Consider the following 11,571-nt stretch of genomic DNA (forward strand, 5'->3'; position numbering starts at 1 on the left):
ATGCAAGGGCAGCTGGCACTTTCTTTTAAAACAGAAGTGGTGGTATCCCCTTTAAACAAGACCTACCAGTTAAAGAACTAGTCCATGAAAGCTACTTTGCCCTGTCAAAGCCATCCTTTTATTAGACTAATTCATGAAGTTGGGAGACATGAATCAAGCTTCCAGTCTTTAAGGCCCCTTTATCAGGGCTCAGGGATTGATGAAGGATGTTTTAAACCCTAAGGCTGGTCTCTCACGACTATGCAAGTTTGTTCAATAAGAAATACTACCTCCAGCTACAAAAAGTATTTAATAGGAAGCTAAGGAGTCAGATACAACACATGCTGTGGTTGGCTATTCCTCCTTCTACCCATCTTCTGTTTCTATTAGTTTACAATAGATAGGGAAGTCAAATATCATGATTTAAAAAAGCTTATAAATAGCTTTCAGTTCCCTTTGGCACTTAGTCTTGCCATGTATTTATTAAATTTGTGTTAAAATCTCATTTTCAATTTTGTTCTTTTATGCTTCATGTATTAAAAAGGGTAATATTTGGTCTCCTATGTTAGCTTGTAAACTTATGCCAGAGTCCTGAGCTCTCAAGTGAACACCTGTGCAAGAAGATATAGGCAGCTGTGCAGAAATGGGGATTTTACAAGCTGTATGAAAAAAGCCTTGAGAGGCTTGAGTGATAGCTGAACTGTTAAAAGAAGCATCATGAGACAGTATATAACAAAATGGGCAGAGGCAGAACACTTGGGTTCTATTTCTGAAAATAAAGGAGTTTTCCAGAGTGTCACAGCAGTTCTTTTATGCTTCAGTTTATGTAACTTTAAAATAGGGAAATAGTATCTGCCCTCCCTCCTAAGGTTCTCAGAGGGTACAGCTGAAACGTACTATTCAGGGGCAGATCCTTGGGGATGGGGGTTGGGGTGGAGGTGGTACAGTGGTACATTTGCATCCCTTTTTCATTCTTGGTCCACCCAAAGTTTAAAACCAACTGCCTGGCAGGAGTGAGGGAGTTACTTGACTTCATTGCTCATTATATACCCGATTTCTTCTAAATACTTCAGCTGCATACAGACATGGAAAAGAAACAAACAATGCTTTGTTTTAAGCTCGGTGTGCCCATGCAGTGTGTGTAGCATATGCCCAGAAGATGCATTGTATTAGTTGGAAGCAGTTGGCCCAACGGCTGTATAGATCAGGAGCTTCAGCAGAACAACTTGGTGTTTTTATTGAATAGATGATTCAATCAGTTATTGGATAAAAGGGCCAAAAGCCCTGCTGAAGAGCCCAATCTATACAGATGCTGCAGAGCCAGGTCAAGCTAATGGGCTGCCTCTTCTGGTAAAGCGTTGTTGTTTTGTTTTGGGTTTTTTTCAAGTCTTTCATCCCCTTGCATTTCACAGGTGTTAATGACTATCTCCTTTTTAAAGTCTTGCTGTCCCACTAACCAAGCTACCTTTTTTCCTGCAATTCTGTTGTCTGCAAATGTTCCTCATCATCTAGTTCCTATTTCACAGCTCTGCAGACTGAGTTTAATTCTACCACAGGTATGGAAATGTTAATTCAGATGAGCTTTGACTCAGGTATGGAAACAACTTTCAGTGAAGCACTGGATGCACTGTCAAAATGCTCAAGAAGGCTAGATTTTGTATTATGAATCTGAAAAAAAGAAATGTATGTACATTTTATTGACTACAGGGCTAATGAAACAATATATGATTAGTTTTGCCTAGTTTGATTGCTATATAATATAGTGTGTAAATATATTTTTGTACACAATATATGATATAGCAAATTAATGCTCATTCCAATAAAGTTATATTTGTTCTTGCTTTGATCTTAAAACTGAAAATAGGCATAGGCCCCTGTCATATTTGTAAAGCCTCTAATTTCTAAATGTGTTGTGTTATGGGTGACCTAAACTATCCGGACATCTTCTGGGAAGAGCAGTCAGCCAGGTCTGACACTCACGTAGGTTCCTAGCCAAGTTACAGGACCTCCATCTAACCGAGGAAGTGCACAGTCCCACCAGGAGAGCCGCCTTGTTGGACCTAGTGCTGGCCATGGGTGATGACCTGGTGAGAGGACTGCAGGTGCTCGACCACCTGGGTGATAATGATCATCGCCTACTGGAATTCACCATCCAGCGCAGAGTGTCAAAGGCCTGCAGCAAGGCAGCAGCCCTGGACTTCAGGAAGGCAGATTTCAATGAGGTAAGGAGACTAGTCAGGGCACTGAGGTCCTGGAGGGGAGGAGAGTTTGAAGTCTGAGAAGAGGGGTCCTTAAGGAGACAATCTTCCAAGCCCAAAGGGTGACAGTCTCAACGCGGATCAAAGGAGGCAAGAGTGCTCAAAAGCCCCCATGGCTCACCAAAAGCATTCAGGAATGTCTCAAAGCTAAAAAGGAGGCATACATCCAATGGAAGGGAGGGACTATCACCAGTGAAGATTATACCTCCGTTGCTTGAGATTGTAGGGGGGCTATTAGGAAGGCTAAAGCGGAGATGGAACTAGTGACCCAGTTCAAAGAGACCAAGAAGTCTTTTTTAAATACATAGGAGGTAACGTGGGGCCTCTGCAGGACACGCATGGAAATCTGGTGGTCACACCAGAAGACAAAGCTAACCTCTTTAACAAATTCTTTGCCTCCATTTTTCTGAGCAGGGACCAGGCCATCCCCCCCCGCCCCACCGGGATCCTGAATGGACCCAGGGGAGGCACAGCCAGGCCCAGGGTCAGAGAGAACCTAGTCATGGAACTTCTGGTGGGAATGGACATGTTCAAATCAGCAAGTCCTGATGATCTCCACCCCAGAGTGCTGAGGGAATAGGCAGAGGTCATTGTGGGACCCCTGGCACAGCTTTACGAGCACTTGTGCTCTGACGAGGTGCCAGAGGACTGGAAAAGGCCAATGTGGTCCCCATTTTCAAAAAAGGGAGGAAGAAGGACCCAGGAAACTATAGACCCGTTAGTCTTATCTCAGTCCTGCGGAAGCTCTTGGAGAAAATTATCCAGGAGCACATCTGCAGGGGACCAGCAGGGGTGATTATGCTTAGGGACAACCAACATGGGTTCAGTCGAGGCAGGTCCTATAAGGCCAATCTGGTTGCCTTCTATGACTAGGTCACAAAATCCTTGGACGCAGGTGTCACGATAGACTTAGGGCTTCCTAAAGTCTAGTAAGACTTTGACACTGTCTGTCACCCCATTCTCATTAAAAAATTAGGTGACTGTGGTGTCAACGCCTACACAGTCAGATGGCTTGCAAATTGGCTGGAGGACCACACCCAGAGAGTGGTGGTGGATGGGTCATTTTTGACCTGGAGGAACGTGGGCAGTGGGGTTCTGCAGGGCTCGGTCCTTGGGCCCGCACTATTCAACATCTTCGTTGGTGACTTGGCCGAGGGGTCTACTACAGAACACCCAACCAAGGGTGAAGAGCTGGACGAGGAATTCTTAAATCGGCTCATGGAGGTAGTTAGGTCAAGGAACATGGTCATCATGGGTGACCTGAACTTTCCAGACATCTGCTGGGAAAAGCAGTCAGCTACGTCTGACGGCTCACGTAGGTTCCTAGCCGAGATACAGGACCTCCATCTAACCCAGGAGGTGCACAGCCCCACCAGGGGAGACACCTCGTTGGACCTGGTCCTGGCCACAGGCGGTGACCTGGTGAGGGGTCTGCGAGTGCTCAACCACCTGGGTGACAGCGATCATCACCTGCTGGAATTCACCATCTAGTGCAAGGTGGCAAAGGCCTGCAGTAAGGCGGATTTCAATGAGCTAAGGAGACTAGTCGGGGAAGCACTGTGGTCCCAGAGAGGAGGGGAGTCAGGTGTCCAAGAAGATTGGTTGTTCCTTAAGGAGACGATCCTCCAAGCCCAAAGGGAGGTTATCTCAACACGGCTCAAAGGGGGCAAAAGTGTGCAAAAGCCCCCATGGCTCACTGAAAGCATCCAAGAACGTCTCAAAACTAAAAAGGAGGCGTACACCCAATGGAAGGGAGGGGCCATCAGCAGTGTGGAAGAAATCAAACTTTGCATTGTTGTTCAATCAGAACTGACAGAGTCAGCTTTTCTTTATTTAGGGCTATACTGTGATCACAGGGAGAATTCCATACGGCAAGGGGAATCACTCACTTGTCTGTTTCAAAGGATTTCTCGGACTCTCTAAGTTTACAAGCATATTTATACTTAAGACAGAGAAAGAGGAAAAGAAATACAGCCTTGGAGAAACAAAACAACAGTAAATTACACAGACATTTAGGAAGTTTACTTAAACAAACTATCTGTGCACAGGGTAATATATCAAGACAACCAAGGCATGCAGGATTTCGTAGAACCTGTAACTGAAATAAGCAGTATCAGCTCTTCTGGTCTCTGTCTGTTTTTCTAGTCAAGTAGGCCAGAAGCCCAACTAAATTTATTACCACATTGCCTCGTTTTGTTTTTTTGTTTGTTTGTTTTCCATCAAGTTAGATATTTATAGCCATTAGCCTTTCAACTTCTAGTTTTTCATTCTCTTTACTTTCTGCTGTTTCAACATACAAATTATATACTTCATTTCTGGTTGATGGACTATTTCGCATTTGCTTGGTAGCACAACTTAAGCAACATTGTATTATCATAAACACTAGACATACTCCAATAAAAACAACAAAGAATATCAACAAACTATGAATGACAGTAGAGTCTAAGGAATTAAAAATAGAGCTAAACCAAGAATTCAAATTCCTACTATCTGACTCATGCAATTTAGCTGCTTCTTTTCAAATACGTTTACTTAAATCCTGGATTTCTTCTGAATTATCGTGACTATAAGTACAACATTCTTTACCTATTAAAGCTCAGACTTCTCCTTTGCTGGCTAGTATATAATCTAACGCAAGTCGGTTTTGCAATGTCATTTGCCTTATTTCTTTCATTTCTGTATTTATTTTATCAAAACTATCAGCAGTAGCATTAGCAATCTTTTCCAGAGATGCTGCAACTTTCTTTATCTCAGACATAGCTAAGCCTGTGCCATAGCTGGGGAACATTATACCCCAAAACCTTTGATTTTCTGTAATTTCACAAACATTGTGAATTCTTCCTTTAGGTAAGTGAGATCTAATAGTAAAGGCAGGATACACTGTGGAGACATAGCATGTTCCTCTCCAACCGGAGGGAAGATTTTTATAGGCCTTATCTCCACACACAAAATAGTGACCAGCTAATGCAGTATATCCACCTGTATTACAGCATGGAGACATCATTCATTGTGAATAATAGCCTGAAAATTGATCTGTAGGGGAGTAGTTACATATCCAGGAACCACTAGAAAACCAAGCACCATTTATCTTAAATTCTACCTTGCACTTACTGACTCCTACTGCAACACAAGATCCATTATAGGTCCAACAGAACTTTCCAGGGTTGGCATATGCTAATCGTACGTAGTCAGACAGGTTGCAACTTACATTCTGCCAAGTTTCGTTTCCATGAAAATCTGAATAGTAAAGGGCTAACATCTGAGTTGCATTCAAGGGTACCAGTATCATGGGTATTCCTCCAGTAGAATAGATAGGGACATGACTACATATCCAACAATGAGAGACATTTAAATCTATCCCAATTTGATTAACTAAAGACAAGAAAACATTTTCATGAAATGATCTTCTTTGTCAGTGCAGAAGTGTAGTTTGGTTTACAGAATTTTTTATAATTGATGAATCAAGTTCATATAAGATGGCCCAAAAAGAAATACTGAGAACTACCCAAATCACACCTAACCAACTCCACCTCGGGAACCAGGAACTAGGTAGAGGCCTTTTTCCTGTCCTGAAGGACATAGTGGTGTCGTTGGGGCACACCCTCTTCACCCGTAGGCGCTTGGCTCACTACTGGTCTTGAGCTCTCCTGCTGGCAAGCACTAGGCTTACTACCAGTTTGTGGAGGCTGATTACAAGATTGATATGGAAGAGACTCTAGATCTAATGGAGCTGATGTTTTCTTACTGTGTGAAGCGTGGATCCATGTCTGGAGTCCTTGACACTTTATTGCAGTGTTGGTGGTCAGAAGTACCTGGATGGGCCTTTCCAGTGAGGTTCCAGTGATGACTTTCGTTGATGGACTTTTATATGGACCCAATCTCCAGGCAGGATAGAATGGCACGGCTCATCTGGTTCTTTGGGGAGAGCTGCCAATACCTGTGAATGAAAAGCCTTAACACACTTCATTAGTGCCTTACAATAGCTCAGAATGGTATCATCAAGTGAATGTATATTGCAAAAGTGGGAGGCAACAGGTGGCGAGGTGGGGAGCCTCACGGGTCTTCCCATTACAATTTCATGTGGGCTAAGCCCAGTCTTTCAGTTGACAGTAGATCTCATACTCATAAGGGCTATGGGAAGTACATCTGGCCATTTTAGGTGAGTCTCAGCACAAATTTTGGCCAGTTTATTTTTCAGAATGCCATTTTGGCATTCCACTTGGCCTGAGGCCCGTGGATGGTATGGGCAATGAAAGTTCTGTTAGATCTGCAGGACTTTGCAGACTTCTTTCATTATCTCTCCAGTAAAATGAGTTTCTCTATCAGAGTTTAGGGATAAAGGAAAACCAAACCTTGGAATAGAATCTCTGAGCAACTTTTTGCTTACAGGTATGGTGTCAGCTTTTGCACATGGGTAGGCTTCTACCCATCCAGAAAACATGCATGCAATAACAAGAACATATTCACAAGAACATTTCTGCATTTGAATAAAATCTAATTGTAAATTTACAAACAGTCCCCAAGGTGGGGGATGTGCTGCCGCCTTTGTTTTTACAGGCTTTAAGAGAGGTAGATGCCAAGAGCAAATCATCAACATATTGCACAAGCACAGAATTTTTTTAAAAAAAAATATTATGTCATCTAGATCTTTTTCAGAATTTGAGAAAAAAAAAGAGAAGGGGATTCAGTATAGCCTTGGGGCAATTGCGTCCAGGTATACAGAAGTCCTTGATAGGTAAATGCAAAGAGAAGCTGGCTATTAGGGTGTATAGGAATAGAGAAGAATGCAGAACACAAATTAACAACAGTAAAATAACAAGCATTAGGAGGAATACAAGACAAGATAGTAGCTGGATTTGGTACAACAGGAAAAGTAGGTAAAACTGCAGAATTTACCACACGAAGGTCTTGTACAAAGTGATAGGTATTCTTTCCAGGTTTTTTTTACAGGAAGATTAGGCGTATTACAAGGGCTCTTAGTCGGGACAATGATACCTTGCTTTAAAAGGGCAGTTATAACAGGGCGTATCCCTTCTTCAGCTTCTGGATGTAAAGGGTATTGAGCAACTTTGGGTAAAGGCCTAGCTGGGTTTAATCTGATTTTTACAGGCTGAGAGTATGGATTTGTCTCACTTCATTAGCATGCTGGGACCAGAGAAATGGAGGGACAGCTTTTATGATTTCTTCTTGCGATACAAGAAGATTAGGGAACTCAGGCTCAGGAAGTGAGCTAGCTAAAGTAGCAAGTACTGCTATCTCATTATCACAGGGGACATCTAAATAAACACCATTAGGAGAGCAATAGATAGTACAGATGAGTGTACAAAGCAAATGTCTGCCTAATAAATTAACAGGAGAACAAGGACTAAGGAGAAAGTCATGTTGATCAGAAACAGGACCAAGAGAAACATGTAATGGTTGGGAAACAGGATGAGGAACTATTTGATTTGAAATTCCTACAGCGTTTACAACAGCAGAGGAGAGGGGAGTTGTAGAAAATTCTTCAGCTTGAAGAGTAGAGTGGCTTGCATCGGTGTCTACTAAACATTTTGTAGAGAGGCCATTTATCACGCAGGAAATGAAGGGCTCATATTGATTAAGTGGGAGAAGCGGGGCTGTGATGATGTTGCTATTCCTCAGGCTGGCCTAACAGGAGGCTCCCTTATTAGGGACAGAAAATTGAATGAGAGGAGATGGTGGTGGGTTAAACATCATCCCCAGCTCGCCAGGCCAGTGAGGACATTGAGCCTTCCAGTGTTCTGGTTGGCCACAATAATAACAACTGTCATTATTTTGGGACTGAAATCCTCCTTGTCCCATCCCACAACCACGTCCCCTGCCTCTGAACTGTCCTTGATGGAAACTTCAGCTTCTGCCCCTGCCTAAAGTCTGTAACTGTAATGACATTAGCTTAATTTCCGTGGATTCCTTTTTCTTTTCCTGGCAGGTTGTACAATGATTTGCAGTGGTGACTAGTTCTGCAAGTGGCTTAGTCTGCCAACCTACAGCAGTTGTGCACAACTGTTCCTGGACTTTAGAAAGAAGTCTGTGGACAAAAGCAGAAGCAACTGCTTCTGGGGCAGTTTCAGCTGCATTTTCAATACCAGAATGTCTTTCGAATACTAGTTTCAAGTGGTCCATGTAGTCTGCTGGGGATTCTCCTTTATTTTTGTTTACAGTTATGTATTTTGGCCCAGTCAGTTTTCCTGGGGCAAATTTTAAGCACAGTCTCAAGGAGGTGTCTTCGGGCATCTGCTAAGCGATCTCCTATTCTGGAGTCTTGAGTAGGCCAAGTGGCCTGTGAGATGAGGTGGTTGCAGACATCAGAGGGCAGAACACTTCTCATTAATTGGTTCAAATCTGCCTATGTTGGATCATAACAATGGATTACAGTTTCCAGTTCATCTCTAAATTTCTGGGACTCCTCTCTGATGTTGGGAAATTGTTTAATAAGGTTTAGGAGATCTCCTGGGGTCCAGGGGACAGGGACTGTGATTGTAGTCTCCCCATTTGCACCTTGCCCTGGAAGTTGGCGTAAAGGCATAAGCTGAGCCTTCTTAGATTTTAAAGAAGGGGCTGGACCATAGTGGGTACTAGACCTTAAACAAGAGGAGGGGGTTGAGATTTCAGGAGACAGATGCCATGCCTCCGGTGGACGTGGGCATGCCCTGGGGGTAGGTGACGGTTGTTGAGTGATAGTTTCCTGGTAAGGTGGGCTAATCCTGTCGGAAGAGTCTATTTGGTTACTTTGGACTTCTTCAGGTTCAGATTGTGCCTGGGACTGATATGGGGGTGGCACATTAAGAAAATCTATTATATCTTCTGCAGGTTCATTCTCAGTTATTTGTGGATAAAGTTGATTTGGTGCTGATGGTACCGTTGATGGGGGGCAAAAAAGAAGGTACCGGGTAATGCGGAACCTCTGCAAGGCACACTAGGAAATCTGTTCATTGCACCAGATGACAAAGCTAACCTATTTAACAATTTCTTTGCTTCCATTTTTCTGAGCAGGGACTGGGTCAGCCCACACCCCACTGGGACCCCGCTGTAGGTCCCAGGGGAGGCACACCCAGGCCTAGGGTCAGTGAGGACTTAGCGAACTTCCGGAGGGACTGACGTATTTAAATCAGCTGGTCCTGACGATCTCCACCCCAGAGTGCTGAGGGAATTAGCAGAGGTCGTTGCGGGACCCCTGGCACAGCTTTACAAGCACTCATGGTGCTCTGGTGTGGTGCCAGAGGACTGGAAAAGGGCCAATGTGGTCCCCATTTTCAAAAAAAGGGAGGAAGGAGGACCCAGGAAACTATAGGCACATTAGTCTAACCTCAATCCTGAGTAAGCTTTTTGAGAGAATTATCCTGGCGCATGCTCACAAGGGGCCAGCAGGGGAGATTATGCTTAGGGGCAACCAACACAGGTTCATTAGAGGCAGGTCCTGTCAGACCAACCTGGTGGCCTTCTACGACCAGGTCACAAAATCCTTGGACTCAGGGGTAGCAGTGGACAGTCTTTCTGAACTTTAGGAAGGCCTTTGACACTGTCTCTCACCCCATTCTCATTAAAAACTGTCATGGAAATTTTTAAGTGTGTGCTGCCAGTACAGAAGAGGTTAAACTGACATGCGCGGTTTGAAGCTGTGAGTGGAAATTTCCAAGGCTCACCCAGTCCTTGCCCCCTGGGTGACCTGCGGAGCTGTCAATCATTGTTGACCTACTTTCCCCACAGACGCATGCTCAGATTGTGTCAGCTCCTGACTGAGAGCATGCTCAGTCAGGACCTGACATGAGGTAATCGGACTAGAAATTTCTCTGCGGAGAGCACGCTGATTGGCTACCAAATTGATATAAAAGTTCTGTGAGCCCCTCCCTCCAGGGGGAGATCGCGTGGACCAGAGACAGAGGTTGCTGCTGCAGGGACTGTTCTCTGAGTCAGGCTTCAAGGCCTATTGATCTCCTCCTTTGGCTCCGTGGCTTAGTTCTTCGTATTACTCGTTGCATTGCGGTTTTTGACTACGATCATCTGGCTCCTGACTTACCTTTTGAACTGATTAACGGCTTACGATTCCGGATCACCCTCTGGACTTTGTTTAACCCGGTTCTGGATCATCGACCTCGGCTTTCCTCACCAACTACGACTCTGCTCATCCCTCCAACTGACGTCTCCGCTGCTTCATCTTCTGGCTCCTGACCTCGGCTTTCGTATACGACCACCCGATTCGTCCATTGCTGTGGACTGGCGTCACGCGGTTCATCATCACCGTGTTACAGTTCGTTTTTGTTGTTTGTGATCCCCATTTATGAGCTGTTGACCAGCCCTGGGACTAGGTCTTCGGACTGAACCTCGTGGGCCAACAGACCCCTTTGTTGTTAATTGTTTGTTTGTGTTCCAAACTGTAACTGAAGACCTTTCTGCCTATGCCTGAAGCGTAAGTCAAATAAATTCACCTGTTCTTTCTAAATCTGCTCCGAGTCCCTAACTCCAGACTCTACGCCGCTAATCCCACCTGTCCATATCTAATTGCCACCCCGGCCCACCGTGACCTTGGGGCCCGATCCTTCGGTTTTCCTCGACAAAAACCTGGGGGACTGTGGTGTCAACACCTACAGAGTCAAATGGGTCGCTAACTGGCTGGAGGGCCACACCCAGAGATGGTGGACAGGTCCTGTTTGACCTGGAGGGATGTGGGCAGTGGGGTTCTGCAGGGCTTGGTCCTCGGGCCTGTACTGTTCAACAGCTTCATCAGCGACTTGGACGAGGGGGTAAAAAGTTCAAATTCCCAGATGAGACTAAGATTTGGGGGGAAATGGGCATCCTAGAAGGGAAGAATAGGCTGCCATCAGACCTAGACAGATTACAGGGGTGGGTAGATAAGAACAAGATGGGTTTCAACACTGACAAGTACAAGGTACTGCACTGGGGTGTTGGCAGGGGGTGGGAACCAGTAGCATACCTACAGGCTGGGGAACTCTCTTCTCATCAGTGCAGAGGGAGAAAAGGATCTTGGAGTCCTTGATCATTGATGCCAAAATGAACATGGGCCGACAGTATGGGGACACAGTTAGGAAGGGCAGCCGTACCTTGTCATGCATCCACAGATGCATCTCAAGCAGGTCTAGGGAGGTGATCCTCCCCCTCTATGCAACACTGGTCAGGCTGCAGCTGGAGTACTGCGTCCAGTTCTGGACACTGCACTTCAGGAGGGATGTGGACAACATGGAGAGGGTCCAGAGGAGGGCCACTCACATGATTAGGGGGCAGCAGGACAGGCCCTATGAGGAGAGGCTAAAGGACCTGAACCTGTTCAGCCTCCACAAGAGAAGGCTGAGGGGGGTTC

The sequence above is a fragment of the Crocodylus siamensis genome, chromosome 1, assembly GCF_052110815.1.
Source record: "Crocodylus siamensis isolate JL-2025a chromosome 1, ASM5211081v1, whole genome shotgun sequence".
Classification (NCBI taxonomy): Eukaryota; Metazoa; Chordata; order Crocodylia; family Crocodylidae; genus Crocodylus; species Crocodylus siamensis.